General features: G+C 41.9%; 1 protein-coding gene across 11 annotated transcripts in view; it reads left to right on the top strand.

The window, feature by feature from the left end:
• Positions 1–10,383: 10,383 nt before the first annotated feature.
• Positions 10,384–18,213, top strand: part of ITPR1 (inositol 1,4,5-trisphosphate receptor type 1) — a 356,972-nt gene continuing 349,142 nt past the window's right edge. For all 11 annotated transcript variants that reach the window (XM_033210504.1, XM_033210510.1, XM_033210513.1 and 8 more), the window contains exons 1-2: positions 10,384–10,644; positions 11,469–11,544. The gene's annotated coding sequence lies outside the window, so the exon portion shown is untranslated. The remainder of the gene's footprint in view (positions 10,645–11,468; positions 11,545–18,213) is intronic.

An 18,213-nucleotide genomic window follows, 5' to 3' on the forward strand; every position in this document is an offset into this window, starting at 1 on the left:
CTTTTTAACATTGGTGCCTCTTCCCTTGTGATATGCTCTGAAAATAATTTAAGTGGAAGAGAAATAAAGGCTAATTTAATCTGAGAACCTAGTTTCTAATACTGATTTGGGGTCAGAATGTACACATTCTTCCTTTAAGAAAAAAAAAAAGTAAGGACAACAAACATGATACAAAGATTTTCTATTTTTTTAGGTTGATGAAAAAGTAATTGTGTTTTTCCCATTGAAAGTAAAATCTGCAATTATTTTTGTACCAACCTAATAATAGCAACTTCTCACCCTACTTCTCTAACCAAGTGAAAATTTCCAAAACCAGATGGACTTAAACTTTTTTTTTTTTTTTTTTTTGAGATGGACTCTCACTCTGTCACCCAGGCTGGAGTACAGTGGCCCTATCTCGGCTCACTACAACCTCCGCTTCCCAGTCTCAAGCGATTCTCGCCTCAGCCTCCCGAATGGCTGGGATTATAGGCACCCGCCACCACGCCTGGCTAATTTTTGTATTTTCAGTAGAGATGAGATTTCACCATGTTGGCCAGGCTAGTCTCAAACTCCTGACCTCAAGTGGTTGGCCCACTTCGGCTTCCCAAAGTGCTGGGATTACAGGCATGAGCAACTGTACCAGGACCATTTTGCTTTTTCTGAAGGCCAAATGAGTGTTCAATAATACACAAGTTAAAAATGATTAACAAATCCCACCCCCTTTGTTTTTTTGAAACAAAATCTTATTCTTCTGACCAGGCTAGTGCAGTGGCATTATCATGGCTCACTGCAGCCTCAACCTCCCAAGTAGATGGTTCTACAGGTTTGTACCACCACACTGGGCTAATGTTTTTATTTTTTATTTTGTAGAGAGAGTCTCATTATGTTGCCTAGGTTGGTCTTGAATTCCTGGGCTCAAGCTCATCTTGGTTTCCCAAAGCGCTGGGACTGAATCCTTTTTTGGAAAGACCAAATCTATTTACATATTACCACATGGAAATTTTTTCATTGAGCCTTATAACAATGTTTCCTCATTCAGGTACAAAAGAGTATATTCAGAAACTTAGAAGGAAAAGTCTTGATTTGCCTATGAGTGAGATTCTTTTGGAAACAACAATCTTATTCTTTTAAATATATTTATTTATTTATTGAGATGGAGTATCGCTCTGTCGCCCAGGCTGGAATGCAATGGCATGATCTTGGCTCACTGCAACCTCCGCCTCCTGGGTCTAAGTGATTCTCCCGTCTCAGCTTCCTGAGTAGCTGTGATTACAGATGCCTGCTACCACCCCGGCTAATTTTTTGTATTTTTAGTAGAGAAGGGGTTTTGGCATGTTTGCTAGGCTGGTCTTGCACTTCTGACTTCAGGTGATCTGCCCACCTCGGCCTCCCAAAGTGCCGGGATTACAGGTGTGAGCCACCATCCTTATTTATTTTTGATTATAAGAGTACTATTTGCTGTTTATTTTTTTTCTAATAAACACTGACCTTTACAGAATGGTTAATTTGCTTTAAGATAGACAATCCCTCTCCTCTCCTCCCTTCCCCTCCCCTTTCCTTTTATTTGGATAGACTGTAACTCTGTCGCCCAGGCTGGAGTGCAGTGGCATAATCTCGGCTCACTGCAACTTCTGCCTCCTAAGTTCAAGTGATTCTCCTGCTTCAGCCTCCTGGGTGTGTGCCACCATACCCAGCTAAATTTTTTAAATGTATTTTTAGTAGAGATGGGGTTTCGCCATGTTGGCCAGGTTGGTCTCGAATTCCTGACCTCAAGTGATCTGCCCACCTCGGCCTCCCAAAGTGGGATTACAGGCATGAGCCATGGCTGCCTTCTGTTTCTTAAGGTATTTCAGGTATTGAGTAAGACTACTTTTAAATTAAATTGATGCACTTTCCGTTCCTCCTCCTCCTCCTCCCCTTCTTCCTTCTAAGCGGTAACACAGTTAGAAATGGAAATAAAAGGGCTTGTTTGGAGGAGAGTTGAGCAAAGAAACTACTCAGAAGAAGCGATTTCCCTCATTCACTCGCTATATTATATTCAACATAAATGTTTCAGTGACAAAGAATCATCTTGATAATATGACCTATAATGGAGAAATATTCCAGTGTGAATAGACAGGTGCCTGGGTGGTGGTAAAGAAACCAAGGAAGATCAGAGGACCACAGCACCTAGCTGTTTCCTAGGTCACGTCTACTAGGTCTGCAAACTTGAAAGAAGAAACAAGGAGGGAAATGGCATGAAAGACCAGCTGATGACAATAACCTCTGATAAAAAAGCAGCCAGTCTTATCTGTCATCCTCTAAGCACCATGTATGAAATGCATCTGTAGGAAAGGTAGTGATCAAGAAAAAGGCAGAGAGCAAAAGTACTTTGCATTCTGTTCAGTCTTTTTAGTGCCTAGTGTAGCATCCGGTAGGGTAGGTAGGTACCCATTAAATATCAGTTTAATAATGACAGACATGCAACCAACAAAATGTTCTTAATAGCTCCCTCTACCCTATTCTTCACCACTCCAATCCCACTTCCCTGGGCTGACCCTACCTAAATGATCTGTTTCATAAAGGATTGACACAAATTCTCTCTCTGAGTTGAATTCATCACACAGGTTACCTATATCCTAAAGTTAGAGGGGGAAATATTACTTTAAAATCTCAAAATAAAATTAAGTGGAAGCAAAAGAAAGCAGTTAATTTGCATGAGTCTACACTGATAGAGCATGGAAAGTGAAAAAAGCTGTAAGTTCACTTCACTGGTAACTGAATTACATAGAATTCACTGCCCAGTTTAGTAACTAAGTCTATTGATCATTAAAAAACTTTCACAGGAGAAGGGAAAGATGAAGCCTGTAATACTCAAGTTTTCCACTTCCGTTTTGGAGATGGAGTCTCGCTCTTGTTGCCCAGGCTGGAGTGCAGTGGTGCAATCTTGGCTCACTGCAACTTTTGCCTCCCGGGTTCCAAGATTCTCCTGCCTCAGTCTCCTAAGTAGCTGAGACTACAGGCATGTGCCACCTCATCTAGCTAATTTTTGTATTTTTAGTAGAGATGGGGTTTTGCCATGTTGCCCAGGCTGGTCTTGAACTCCCGACTTCAAATGATCCTCCTGCCTTGGCCTCCCAAAGTGCTGGCATTACAGGCATGAGCCACCGTGCCTGGCCTTCCATTTCCCTTTTCTTATGCGTAATTCTTTTTGCTTTTCTGGTTGATTTGAAAAGACCCTAAGAAGGAAATACTGCAACAAATACAATTACTCCTAACTTGGAGACTGACACAAAAGTTGCTTAGTTATAGTAAGGAGCTTGTTCTGCATTTTACCCAAAAAGCTAAGAGTAGATTTTTCAATCATTTGTTGAAACATGGCTATCACCTTCAAAAGTAAAAAATAATTATTTCTCCAGCATAACTGTAAAACTATCACAAAAATGGGCACCAACATTTCTATGAATGTGGCGAGATTTTAGATAATTTTTTTGAATAAGATAGGTAAGTGTAAACATAAAAACATATACTTTTTAGATTAAATGGGCATGCATTTTATTTATTTATTTATTTTGAAACAGATTCTTGCTCTGTCACCCAGGCTGGAGTGCAGTGGCATGATCTTGGCTCACTGCAACCTCTGCCTCCTAGGTTCAAAGGATTCTTGTGCCTCAGTCTTCAGAGTCGCTGGGACTACAGGTGCATGTCACCACACATTTTTGGAAAGTGAGTTTCAGATACCATGAGATTTTGCTTCAAAATGCTTTAGTATACATCTCTTGAGGACAAGGACATTTTCATACATAACTACAATGCTATCATCACACCTAACAAAATTATTTACAATTTTTTTTTTTTTTTTTTTTGAGGTGGAGTCTCGCTCTGTCGCCCAGGCTGGAGTGCAGTGGCCGGATCTCAGCTCACTGCAAGCTCCGCCTCCCAGGTTCACGCCATTCTCCTGCCTCAGCCTCCCGAGTAGCTGGGACTACAGGCGCCCGCCACCTCGCCCAGCTAATTTTTTTGTATTTTTTAGTAGAGACGGGGTTTCACCGTGTTAGCCAGGATGGTCTCGATCTCCTGACCTCGTGATCCGCCCGTCTCGGCCTCCCAAAGTGCTGGGATTACAGGCTTGAGCCACCGCGCCCGGCCTACAATTTTTAAAATATTCAAATTGTTACAGTTGCTCAAAAAGTCTTCTATAGATTCATTTTAATGTTTCTTTTAATCCAAAATTCAAAGGTCACATGTTGCATTTAGTTGTAAATTTTGTTTCAGTCTCTATTTTAATTTTTAATTTGTAATTTACACATAAGCATCCATATTTATGGGGTAAAATGTGATGTTTCAATGCATGTATACATAGCATAAAGATCCAATCAGAGTAATTACCAAAGGCATCACTTTAAATATTTGCATCTAGATAATCCTCCTGCCATATTTTTTTAAATGACACTGATTTATTTGAAGAATACAGGCCAATGGTCTTGTGGAATGTCCTGTGTTCTGCGTTTGTTTCAATGCTTCCTCACGAATATTTTTGGCAAGAACATTTCATATGTGATGTTGTGTACTTCTTATAGAATTATATACGTATGTAAATAGTGTCTAGTTGTCCCAGTATTGCTGGTAATAAATTTGATCACATGGCTACGTGGGTGAATCATGTGGGTGATTGCCATTATCTCTTTACTGTAAAGGTCCATTTTTCACTTCATAATTCATGTGTGATGTATGGAGTGATTTTTAGGACCACATGACTATCTTATTCCTCATCAACATTTTCCCCATGTTTGGCATCTATTGATAATCTGCCTAATTTATTTACTTATTTATTTTTTGAGACAGGGTCTCTCTCTGTTGCCCAGGCTGGAGTGCAGTGGCACAATCACAGCTCGCTGCAGCCTCTATATCCCTGGGTTCAGGTGATCCTCCCACATCTGCCTCCCAAGTAGCTGGGACTACAAGTGCATGCCACCATGACCACCTAGTTTTTGTATTTTTTGTAGAGACAGAGTTTTGCCACATTACACAGGCTGGTCTTGAATTTCTGGGCTCAAGTCATCTGCCCACCTCGGCCTCTCAAAGTGATAGCATTATAAGCTTGAGGCACTGTGCCTGGCCTATGTAAATAAATCATTATACTGGAAGCTGCAAAATGGTGATTTTCTAATGTTATTATTTCTCCTACATGTATTAGCTGAATTATTCTGTAAGGAAGAGCTTTATATTTTTCCTTTGATATGCAGATTTCATTTCAGTTTAAATACTAAGATAAGACAAAAAAGCCTTTCCCAAGATTTCTTCAAGTCTCCAGATCTAGCTTGTCTACTAGAGCAATTTAGGATGACAGTCTTCCAGGTGGGAGGCAGAAGATGGGGTAGTTAATAATAGACCCCTGGCTCTGCATGTTTTACAGGAAAATAATGAATAAGAAAGCAATAGTTCTCTTTACATGCTTACATGATTCTAGACAATACTGGCAGCAATCATCAGAGATGGTATAGCAGCTACTTCCATATTGCATAGAGTACTAAGAACTCCTTAATTTTTGCATTATTTTGTAGTTATCATGCTGCTTTCCAGATTTTAAATTATTGACATTTTGTCCATGTTCCCTCCACTCACAAGGTGACTGACTAGCAGTTTCTTCCACACTTCAGAGATAGGATAACAAAAATAGGTCCTCTTGCTGTGTCTTCTGTCATTCTCACAGGACATCTAGAGCCTGGATTCAGAAAACATCTTACTTTCTATAGCTCCATACCAAATTGTCCTCTCTCCTCTCTCCTGCCCTTGTTCGAACAGCAACTCCACTTTTTCCATGTCAAGTAGGGTAGATTAAGTGTCTGCAGGTCATTTCTTCTGGTCATCTTTGTAAGTTCTAATTAGCCAGTTAAGTGCTGAATGCTTACTCTGTATCCAGAACAGAACTAGATGCTACAAAGGGTCCTATATTTAAAGGACGTAGTCCCTATCTTCAAAGAGGTTATCTGAATGGCGTGATAAAAATCACCGAAAAATGGAGCTGAAAGATAATCTAAGCTTGTGGGGGTATCTATGAATGGTTTTTAGAGGATTGGTACGAGAAACTTAAAGAACTGGTGCAGAAATTTGCAGTATCTGTGTTGTGCTGGGGCAAGTGTCCATGGATTTTATGAGTTTCAACGAGGGCTGTGACCCTATCCCTCCACCATAAAACATTAACAATGACCAAGAGAGACAAGTTGGACTAGCTATACAGTAGCTATTTCTCTTTGCTGATGTTTTCCATGGTCAATGGTAGTCCATCTCACTAGATAATAGTGTCAGCGCCAAAATATAGATTGAATTCTATGATTGGGTGTTGGACATTCTTTCTTGCCATTTAAACGTGACTTAGCATTAATTAAAGCACTCAAGCCTCATCATGACATTCATAGGTGATTCTGTTCTTTTTTATTTAATTTTTTACGGGTACATAGTAGCTGTATATATTTTGGGGTACATATTTTGTTACAGGCATGCAATGTGAAATAAGCACATCATGGAGAATGGGGTATCCATCCCCCTCAAGCATTTATTATTTGAGTTACAATCCAATTACACTCCATAGGCAATTAAAATCTTATGCCTGAGAGAAAATTGGGAATAGTGCTGCCCCAATAATCTGAAGTTTTATTTGGAACTGAGTACTGTATCAGGACACATTAACATTATCTCCATTCTTGTTGATAATGTTCTCTTTCTTTAGTATAGCGAGGGTGAGTTTGCAAAGCCCTTTCATGTCCTATGACCCACTGACCCAGTGAGATTGACAAGGCAAGGATTGTTAATATCACTTTATCAAACAAAACAAAACAGGATATAAATGGTACAGCTGGGTGTCAAAACGATTTTCTCCAATGCCTCCTTTCTCCAGCTTATCTTGCTCTCTTAACCAGGGCAGTATTTGAGGTGGGCTTCTAGGCAGATGAATTCAGTTATAGTTTTCAGCTGTGTACTGCTGACAAACCCTGCTTCTATTTGTAGGTCTTCCGTGGAGGTAGGCTTGAGTGCTAGTTTTGGACTTTCTTCAGACTTTTGCTCAGTCTTTGATACTGTATTGACCTTGCAAAGCCCTTCTAGTTCCCTGCATGAACATTTCAAGGGCAAAGTCATAAATGGCCATTTTAATGGGCTGGTCATGATCTCGAATTGTGATCCTGGGAATCAGATTCCTGGTTTTCTACATCAGTCCTGCATAATATGATATGATATGATATGAGCTACATAAGTAATTTTTAATTTCCTAGTAGCTATATTAAAAAAGGAAAAAGCAGGTAAAATCAATTCTAATAATCTATTTTATTTAACACAAATATCCAAAATGTTACCACTTCAACATGTAATCACTATACAAATTAAGATATTTTGCTTGTTTTTGTACTAAGTCTTTGAAATTCAATGTGTGTTTAACATCTATTTCACATCTCAGAACTAGCCACATCTTACGTGCCTAAATGGCTAGCAGTCACTGTACTGGAAGACACAGGGATAGAAAATTCTTCTAGAAAAAAATACAGTGAAGAGAAAGCAGCTCCTTTCCCTCTACTGATAATGGAGCATGAGTTAGGCAGTGACCCTTTTCTTCTGACATTAATCATCATAATTTATCAGTCATACATCATCATAGAGAACCTCTTCACATCATAGCAAAATTAACAAAATTACTTTCCAGTGACCTAGTGAAAATGGAAGAGGTTTTCATGGGGGAAGAGATGAGACGGGGTGAATGAGAAACATTTCCTTTATATGGCAGATGCGGGAGTTTCTTGATGATGGGGAGAGCTTCTAGACCTTACAAAATGTTGAATAGGATGAGAAAACAGGCTATGATAGAGATGGGCTACAAGGTGTGCATGCTCCAAAAATATGGTCATGTACCCTGCCATATGCCTGACACACCTTCCATTAAAACATCTTTTTAACAAACTTTTTTTTTTTTTTTACACATCTACTAAAATGTGCAGAAAGAAGAGTAAGTCCTTCTGGGTCAGGGGAGGTAGAGAGCACAAGCATGAATAAGACATAGATGCTGCCTTCAGTGAAATTTGTGGTCTCTGAGGGGAGACAGTGGATAAGACAGGTAGGAGATAAATGTCCATTATATGATGAAGATGAAGATTGTCCAACTGGATCTTCGGAAAACCCCTGTTAATATTCCATTGCTTCTGAGTTAGAAGCACATGAAATAATTACCCTTCACTATTTACCAGTTACATAGGCATACACTGATTTGTTGAATTTGCTTGAAAAGTAGAGCCGAAGATCCTTTGAAAATGGAAGAGGTTTTCATGGGGGAAGAGATGAGAGGGGGTGAATGAGAAACATTTCCTTTATATGGCAGATGCGGGAGTTTCTTGATGATGGAGAGAGGCAACTTAAGGTATTAGGCACTAGACTCTAGTGCCTAGTGACCAGGGGATAATGCTGAAAGAGAAGGGAGGGCAGGAGCGAATATCGTGAACACAAACTTTGTCTATTTCAAGAGCTTTGCCCCTTCCTGGACTGGTATTAAATGCATATCTGAGCAGGTAAATGCAGTGCACGTGTTTACATTGGGGAGGTAGCAGAGAGTAGTAGTTTAGGTCTATGGTTCAAGAGTCAGCTATTTGTGTGATTTTGGAGGAAGTAATTTAACCGCTTTGTACCCCCCCACCCCCAGTTTTCTAATAAGTAAAAAAAAGTCTTAATAGGATTTAATTAGGTGCTATACAGAGTTTAGACCAATGCCTGACATATGGCATTCACCCAATAAATGTCAATAATTGTGATTCGTTTTGGCATTATGTCAGTAATAACTATTAGATATGATGCTCCTCTAATTTGTTCCTAAAGTTTCATAAGACTCTACTCTATATTAAGGAATCCTGCTAAAAAGTAGACATATTCTAATGAGAATCTCCTTAAGATGGCAAAACTGGGGCAAAGAGATGAAAATGACTTGCCCAAGGGCTCAGAGGCTGCTCCTAAAATGGGGAGAAAGGCTATTTAAGGCAATGGTGATGGATTTCCCCAAAGACAAGGGTTTCAGACACGTAGAGTATGGAACCGGAATCCAGGCTGTACCACTTAACTCGAGGCGTCATTTGGGAAGTTACCTGATTTCTCTGAGCCCTGGATTGTGCACCTGCCAAATAGGTATAATAAATATACCTACAGTTGGTGAAACTCAATAGCATGAAGTATGAAAACTGCGTGTGGTCTGGGCCCAATAAAATCAGCCTCTCCATTGATTATTATCATTATTATTACTATTGTTATAACAGACCTTTAGGCGGCGTCAGGAAGTGCCTGTCTGGGATGCTATAATGCGTTTGGCTCACCACTATGCCCCAGCTCCTGGCACCCAGTAAACACTCAGGAAACGTTTGAGGAATGAATATACGTCATTTGAGGCAAGAGAGGGCAGTCAGCCGACTGCCCCTGGGCTTAGCTCTCCCCTCCTCGCAAAAGCCGGAGCCCGAAGCAGCCTGTAACCCGGGAGCCCAGGCACTACTTGGCAGCGGGTGAAACCCACATCGCCCCAGTCGGAGCTGTTGGAGAGCGCCCCTCCTGGATGCGCATCCCTGTGTGAGCGGCTCTCTCCCAAGCTCTTATTTTTCTGGTTTGCGGTTTATTTACTTAAGCATTTACAGCTCCCAGGAGCAGAGGGACTGCTAGAGGTAGGGTCAGGACTGAGGTCTCGGTATGTATTTTCTGCCTCCCAACCTCAGAGCCGGCAAGTCACAACACGACTCCTTTATTTGTGCACCGGAGAGGTCTGCGTTTCTTTACCTCCTGAGGGGCGACAAAAGACACGCAACTTGGGCTCAGAAAAGTGCTCTCACGCGACTTGCCTGTGTCTCCGCTTGCGTGGACCGTCGCTCCCAGGCTTGGTTTTTCGTGCAAACCCGAGCAGGGCGGAGCAGATTAAATAAAGACAACCTCGCGCCTTTAATCCTTGACCGCAAACACTGGCGTTTTTGTGCCCCGGATTTCTGAAATTCTTGGCTCGGGGACCCAAGGCAGGGGGAGGGTGGGCTTGTAAAAACTTCCCAAAGCAGAAATCCGAGCTCCTAGCCCCTCCCCGGCCCCAGTGACACCTGGATTCCAGGGAAGGGGGGCAGCCGGAGGAGACGCGTCCCCAAGGGTTGCGGACGCTTCCCAGGGGTGGTTTTGGATGGCAGGCTCCAAGCCCTACCCACCCCAGCCAAGGTACGGGATAAGCAGCCTGAAAGCTTCGCAGGACGCCCCTCCCCTGTCCCCGCGCGCGTCTATTTAGGGCCCAGCCCGGGCGCCCAGGGGGTTCTGGGACTTGTAGTCCCTCCCTGCTGCCTCAGGCGCCGCCACCTCCCAGTACTCGGACTACATTGCCCAGGGAGCTTCCCGGCCTATATAAGCCGCCCGGAGCCGCTTCAAAGTGCAGTAACCATGTGGATGTGCTGCTGAAGCGTTTCCTCAAGCTCGCTGGGGTGGGAGGAGAGGAGGAGGAGGAGGAGGTGGTGGTGGAGGAGGAGGCAGGGGGTGGAGAGAGAGAAAGCGCACGCCGAGAGGAGGTATGGGTGTTCCGCTTCCATCCTAACGGAACGAGCTCCCTCTTCGCGGACATGGGATTACCCAGCGGCTGCTAACCCCTCTCCTCGCCCTGCTCCCCCAAACCGGCGTGGCTCCCCGGGCACCAAGGTAGCGGCTGGGGCCGGGCAGAGGGCGCGGAGAGTTGGCACTGGCTCCCCCGGCGCAGAAGTTTTTGCCCCGGTCTCGGGGAGATATCGATGCATGTGCATGCACTTGGCATGCATTTGGGGGTTCCTTTACTGCGGGCAGTTTTTTGGGGGGAGCTCATTTGAGGCTTAAAAAACAAATATCCTCGACTCTAGTGCGTGGCTTTGGGGGCTCCCTGTTCTGGACTGGTGTGGCATTCCCCCAAGTTGGAAACTGTTGCTGCAGCTGCAGGAAATAGTTTTTTTTTTTTTTTTTCGGAGAGAGGTTGTGGGGGTGTCTTATGTGAGCCTGCTCAAGGAAATAATCTTTCTAAAAATGTAGCACTCTCTTGCGCTCCATGGTGGGGAGAATAATGCATGTGTGGGGGCTCCCGTGGGGAGGGTTTTTAAAAACGGAAGAAAACCGGGGAAGCGGTGAGGGATGAAGTGTGGACGAAGCTCATGTCCAGTGAAGATGCGGGCTTCGGATACTTGGCCTCCTCACCGGGAAACAAGTGCTTTGGGATCTGCCAAACACTTCCCTTAGTTCCAGCCTCCCGCACGTTCGAAGTTTGTGCGTGCCTAGTCTCACTTGTCAGTTACATCCTGGAAATAAGAGTAGTTACCTGTAATCGTCGCCCAAGCGATCCCACCAACCTGCCTGCCAAGTTTAGAGGATGGGGTGGGGAGGGGTCTCCCTAGGGAAGGAGGCTAAAGAAGTTGGAAACTTGTAATTTGGAGCACTTCTGTTAGAGACTTCATTTTCCGCGGTCTGGTACTCAGTCTTCTTTCTTTCTAAATATTTAGGAGCTGACTGCAGAGGAGCAGGATTTGCACCCCTCGCTGGGCTTGTTTTGGCAACAGAGTGCCTGACCTGGGTCAGGTGAGTGTGGAAGCCTGAGTGCTGTAGTCAATAATGAGTGGTTGTCCTAAGCCTATTTTAAGTTCTATCTAAATCGCCAATGAGGTGGGGAGTAAGAAAGAAAAAGAAACTCCGTGGCTCAGTCTTCAAAATTTGCCTCTGCCTTTGGTGAGGGCTTTTGGGAGCAGAGGTCCAGTGGACTGTCCGTTTCTTGGACGTAGTTCAGAACTGAAGGAGCCTGAAGGTTTATGGGGGGGGGGGGAGGCTATTAAATGGAGTAATAAAACGGCGGCCCATTGCCGGTCTGAAAAGCGTGCTGATAATTTAAATTCTGAAGGACGCGGTGTATTTCATATGCCAAGATGTGTAAGCAATATTAACTGCCTCTCTCCTTCAAGAAATAGTCACTCTTTTCTAATTTTGAACGTGTGCTTAATCAGAGTAGGTTGGATTGCAAGAAATGAAAGTGGTTGCTGCAAGTTGAAAGAATTAGAACTTTAAAAAGGGAAGTGACTTACTGGAGCTTAAGATAGTAGCATCCAGCCCTTGACTCAAGCCACCTGAAAGTCAAGGAATCTGGCAGATCCCTGTTGTTTTGGGGCCTGTGGTGGAATATGAGCTGAGAGCAGCATTTATCTGTAAACACAACAGTTCCTATTTTTTCCCCAAAATGGTCAGACTGCATTTGAAGAGTGGGAGGTTTCAGCGGGTGCACGTACATCACTATTGCTGCAGATTTGGCCATCAAAAGTTTTTTCTCCTAAAATGCTCAGGAACAAGGTAAATAACAGAGTAACAGAGGTGGGTAGGGGTGGGTGGCTGGGTCTTTGTAACTTTTTTAACATTCTAAATATTTAGCTGTTCCCTGGGCTACACTCTTTGGGCTTTTCTAATGAGAAAATAAAAGTCAGACACTTCATTACAGTGGTATGGTGCTTTTGTTTCCTGTTGATAAGATCCTTAGGAGTACTGGCAGAGTGAGAAACATTTGGATGTGAGAACTCTAGTTTCTTCTTGAAGTTCTTTTATTGACTCACATGGCTGTGTGGGTGCTCCTAAAGCCAAAGATTAGGTCCAGTTCCCCTCTTCAGAATTAGCTGTACAACAAGGAGAAACTGGTCCACAGACTGTTTTCTAACTGGTTGCTAAAAATAATAAGATGGACACATTAAGTACTTGTAAGCCGGGTCCACAGCCATGTATCTCAGAAGCCCTGTGCGACAGATGCAGGTGAAGAAACTGAGGTGCAGAGAGTGAAATCACTTGTCCAGTAGCTAGTACAAAGTAGGAGCAAGGTATAACCTCAGGCGGTGAGGCTGTACTGCATCCCACAAATGGACCTAAGTTGATTTGGGGATGGTGGTGGTGTGAGGGAAGCAAGGAAAAGTGGTAAACTTACTGCTCTTGATGAAATAACTTGCTTACAGGCCACCAATGATGAAATAGTACTTAACATTGATATAAGAAGGAAAGGATGTAGCCACAAACATAGGGATAAAAGGGTGCAGATATTTGAGGAGGTATTAGATGTTGTAATGAGTTCATTTTGGAAAACCTGAATGGGAAGAGTAAAAAGAAACAAAACAAAACCACAAGGAACATTATGTAAGTTAAGCATTAGGCTCACCTCCTGGCTGAAATACCTCTTGATTATTTACATCAAAGCATCTGAGCAGGTAAAAAGGATCAGGCTTTTCTCCATCTGAATAATTCGAAAGTTTAAACTGCAGTTAGTCTGCAATGTGAAACGTTGATACCTTTTCATATACCTTCCAGTTTGCTTTGCAGCCAGTTGTGCAGATGTTTTTGTTCTCTATTTTTTCTTTCAAGTTTGTGTGTGTGTGTATGTGCACATGTATATTGAAAGTACAATCTGCTCTTTGAATAATTCAAATCAGAACAGAAAATCCTTTCAAGATATCGTTCTTATCAGGCAGGGAAAGTTCTTCATGTTCTAAATGAATTACTCTGGCTCTTGCATTGAGACCCGTGAAAGTCATTTGGGGCTGACAATGGTATCGCTTTGAACAAAGTGATTGTCTTTTGGAGGGAATTGGCGTCTTTTCTTTAGGAATGAGAAGTGGAATGGTTGCTTAGAAAAAAAAGAGATAGATGAACTCCACAGAAAGATCAACACAGTCTTTTTCTTCAAAATATTTTCAAGTGAGGAAGATCAGAGTGTTGGTATTACAGGGAGGAAGGAGAGTGGGCAGAGAGAAAGAGAAAAAAGAAACCTTTAATCCAATGGTGTGCAACCAACTGACTTCCAGAGGCGGGGGAATATTACATGACTTTTCAACTTATTTATAAAGATATCATGGAAACTCTGTCTGATTTCTTCACAAGCAGCTCTTAGAAAACAAACCAAAATAAAACAAGCACCAAATATGAACAACAGAAAAAACAGCCAAAATAAAAGTAGGCCTGAAGTTAGGTTTCTAGGTCAAGCTGTCTTTGGCTACATCTCATTAAGGAGTCTCTGCAAGGCCAGTGTCTATCTTGTTTACTATTGATTTGATTTTTAAAAACAAAACACATTGCATTTACGGGTTGTCAACCAGAAGTGCGTGCAGTTTTTTTTTTTTCATTTTTGCTGTTTTAAGTTTGTGCATAGCTCAATTGATGAATGCAATTAAGGCTTAAAGTCAGTGATGTGAATGACATAACTCCTGTGCTTCCTTACAATTGTCTTGGTGTCTGTGGTTCTGAGATGATTGCTAATGAGGATAAGCCAAATACACCACTGAAACCGTCACCCATTCAGCTTTGAGATTTCTAAATTGGATGTAGTTTAAGGCACATGGTGTGGTAAATCTATTTAACAGACTCTAAGGCCTGTTCAAGTTGTTGTGTGTGATTCAAGTGTTTTATTCTTTATTCAACAAATTTCTTGAGCACCTGCTATGTACCCAGGTGTATTCCAGGTGCTCAGGATATAGCAATGAACAAATCATCCTGTTCCCAAGAGGCTTACATCCTAGTTAGTGGGAGGCAGCCAATATAAATAAATAAGTATTACAGTATTAGAGGTAGTAAAGGCTACGGAGAAAAAGAAAATTGGTTAAGCGGGGAACTGAAAATAACAAGTGGAGAAATTAGATCCCTTGTGCATTGCTGTTGGGAATGTAAAATGGTGAAGCTGCTGTGGAAAACAGCATGGCAGTTACTAAAAAAAAATTAAACATGAAACTATGTCCCAACAATTCCACTTGAAGGTATATACTTTAAAAAATTGAAAGTAGGGACGTGAGTAGATATTTGTACACCTGTGTCAGTAGAAGCATTATCACAGTAGCCAAAAGGTAGAAACAACCCAAGTCTATTGATGAATGAATAGATAAACAAAATGTGAAATATACATACAATGGAATATTATTCAGCCTTAAAAAGGGAATTCTGACACATGCAACAATGTGAATGAACCTTGAAAACATGCTAAACGAAACAAGCCAGAAACAAAAGGATGCATAATTTTATGATTTTTATTACAGAGGCATCTAGAGTAGTCAGATCCCTGCAGACAGAACGTAGAATGGTGATTGCTGGGGGAGAGAGAAGACAGGAAGGGGGAGTTAGTGTTTATTGAGGATAGAATTTCAGTTTGGAAAGATGAAAAAGTTCTGGAAATGGATGGTGGTGATGTCGCACAACAGCGTGAACGTACTTAGTGCCACTGAGTTATAATATTTCAAAGTGGTATATTTTATGTTATGTATAGTTTATGGTAATTTAAAACAACAAAACATGATGGGGGTATTAAGGGAGTACTCAGGTGGGGATTAGATCTTTACTACATGACATCTCAGCACAGATCTGAAGGAGGCAAACGAGTTGGCCCTATAGATATCAGGGAAAAAGTGTATTTCAAATGTCAGAGCAGCAAGTACAGAGGCCCTGAGATAGGAGTGGGTGTGACATGTTGGAGGAAGGAGAAGGTGGCCAGGGGAGAGTGCTCCGAGTTCAGGAGGGAGAGGGAGTCAAGGTCCAGACCTGTAGGGACCAGATTTTGCAGGTCAACAGTGATTTATCTGAGGACTTGTAAACTCTCACAGAATTCTCAGTGTGGTTTTCAACATCACAAAACTACATTGTCCTTTCTGAAGAGGCTCTGATAAGGTTGGCAGGATCACATACCAGATGGGAACTCGATAGGGGGTAAAACCCAGATTTCTGAACTGTCTGGTTAATGACAGGACTTACCTGGGATTGTAACTCATTTCAGTAGAAAAGGAAAGTTTGACAAATAGGTGAACATACAGTTGACTTGGAGAGCAAATTCTAAGAACTCAATGATAATCATGGAGTTTCAGCACAAACCTTCTATGTCCTACCGCCACCCTGCGGGTATCCAGTGTCATTTTAAGAGATATTTACAAGGAGGACTAATATTCTGCTCTCCAGCATCCTTGGGGAATTAGAAGCTTCACATCAGTGATTCTCCCTAATAAGTGAAGTGGACCCCGTGTATGTGCAAACTTAAAGCAAACCTCAAATTCTATTACTTAATACATAAGATATACATATTCATGTAGCACACACCCGGGACTCAGCTACTCAGGAGACTGAGGCAGGAGAATTTCTTGAGCCCAAGGGTTTGAGGCTGTAGTGCACTATGATTGCATCTGTGATAGCTACTGTACTTCCAGCCTGGGCAACATAGCAAGACCCCATCTCTATTTAAAAAAATTTTTAAGGAGAAAAAGATAGCATATTCATTGTAGTGCAACATTAGGAAATAAAGATGAGCAATGAAATAAAACAAAGCAATTCCAACTATTCAAGATTAGGGTTTCAGGCTTTTCCTCTAAGCATGCATGTGTAAAATGTATGTATATATTTAAATTTCATAAAAAGGGACTTATATAGTACCACTCATTTGGTAAATTACCTTTTATACATCTCGAACATCTTTTCTAAATGTGTCTACCCCTTTGATGGCCTTTCATTTTTATTGAGTCTATGTTTATACTTCCTTGATATATATACATATATACATAGATATTTGTAAAAAAAATATATAATAATTTTACACATAAACATATTTAACAGTTTGAGTTAGGATCCAAATAAGGTAAATATGTTACAAATGGCTGATGTCCACTAATCTCTGTATTTCTTCTACAAATCTTTTTTCCATGCATTTTTTTGTTGCTTTTATTGAAGAAACTGGGTGATACACATCTCCACAGTTTAGACTTTGCTGACTACATCAGTGCAATGTGGTTTCACATGTTTCTCTATCCCCTTGGTCTATTATAATTTGGTAGTTAGATGTAGAGGCTTGGTCAAAGTTAGGTTCTTTTCTTTTTTAAATTGAGAAGGGGTCTCACTACGTTGCCTAGGCTGGCCTTGGACTCCTGGTCTCAAGCAATCTTCCTGCCCTAGCCTTCCCAGTAGCTGGGACTCCAGTAAGTCTACTCTGTAAACTTTGCTTAGGTGGGTGTGAGATGTTGGATGTCTACTCTTGTTATATTAGCACCCTTTGATGCTCACTACCCGAATCCATTAGTTCTTTAGTCAGTGAGAAATGGGCTGGTAAAGTTCCTGAGATTTTGACACAGCCCTTGTAGTCTTTGCTAGCTTTTTTGATTTCTATATAACAAGATGTTCTAGGCTCATCTTCTCTATTTCTTGTCCCAGACCAAGAATCAGCCTTTTTTTCAAGGAGCCTTTGCTCTTTTAAGAGGGAAAGTTTCTTTATTTTGTTTTTTCAAGACAGGGTCTTGCTCTGCTGCCCAGGCTGGAGTGCAGTGGCACAATTTCAGCTCACTGAAACTTCTGCCTCTTGGGCTCAAGCTATCCTCCCACCTCAGCCTCCTGAGTAGCTGGGACTACAGGCATTCACCACCACACCTGGCTAATCTTTTGTGTTTTTTGTAGAGATGGGGTCTTGCCATGTTGTCCAGGCTGCTCTCAAACACCTAGACTCAGGCAGTCTTCCCACTTTAACCTCCCAAAGTGTTGGGATTACAGGCACGAGACATCACGCCTGGCCAAAATGGTATTTGGAGATCTCCACTTAGGGCCAAGATCATCCTTATCTTACAGATGAGAAAACAAATTAAAATGAAGAAAACTTAAAACTTGAATTTCCTAGATGAAAGCGTTTCCAAAATGCTATTGACCTATCCTTGCCTTTTTGCAAAGAATTCTGAACATAATCTAAGCTTTTTTAAAAAATTGGTTTTGGATTTAGCCTTAGTGTCCTGAGGCTAAGACATCGTTGTTCTCCCCAGATGAGCAGGAATGTTACTCTTGTTCTGTATACATGTTTTTCAAACTCTGTGACAACCCACAAAGAGGTCGTTAAATTAATTTAGTGGGCCTTGATGAACTTTTTATTTTTAGTTTTAGAGACAGGGTCTTGCTCTGTTGCCAAGGCTAGAGTACAGTGGCATGATCCTGGCTTACTGCAGCCTCAACCTCCCAGGCACAAGCAATCCTCTCACCTTGGCCTCCTGAATAATTGGGACCACCAGTGTGCCCCACCACTCCTGGCTAATTATTTTTTTATTTTTTATTTTTTGTAGAGATTGGGTCTCCCTATATTGCCCAGGTTGGCCTTGAACTTCTAGGCTCAAACGATCCTCTTGCCTTGGCCTCCCAAAGTACTAGGACTGGAGGTGTGAGTCACCAGGCCCGGCCAAACTTTTTTTTAATGACATAACCTAGAATAGAAAACATGGAAGT

This window comes from Trachypithecus francoisi, unplaced genomic scaffold (assembly GCF_009764315.1).
Source record: "Trachypithecus francoisi isolate TF-2019V2 unplaced genomic scaffold, Tfra_2.0 Lachesis_group0, whole genome shotgun sequence".
NCBI lineage: Eukaryota > Metazoa > Chordata > Mammalia > Primates > Cercopithecidae > Trachypithecus > Trachypithecus francoisi.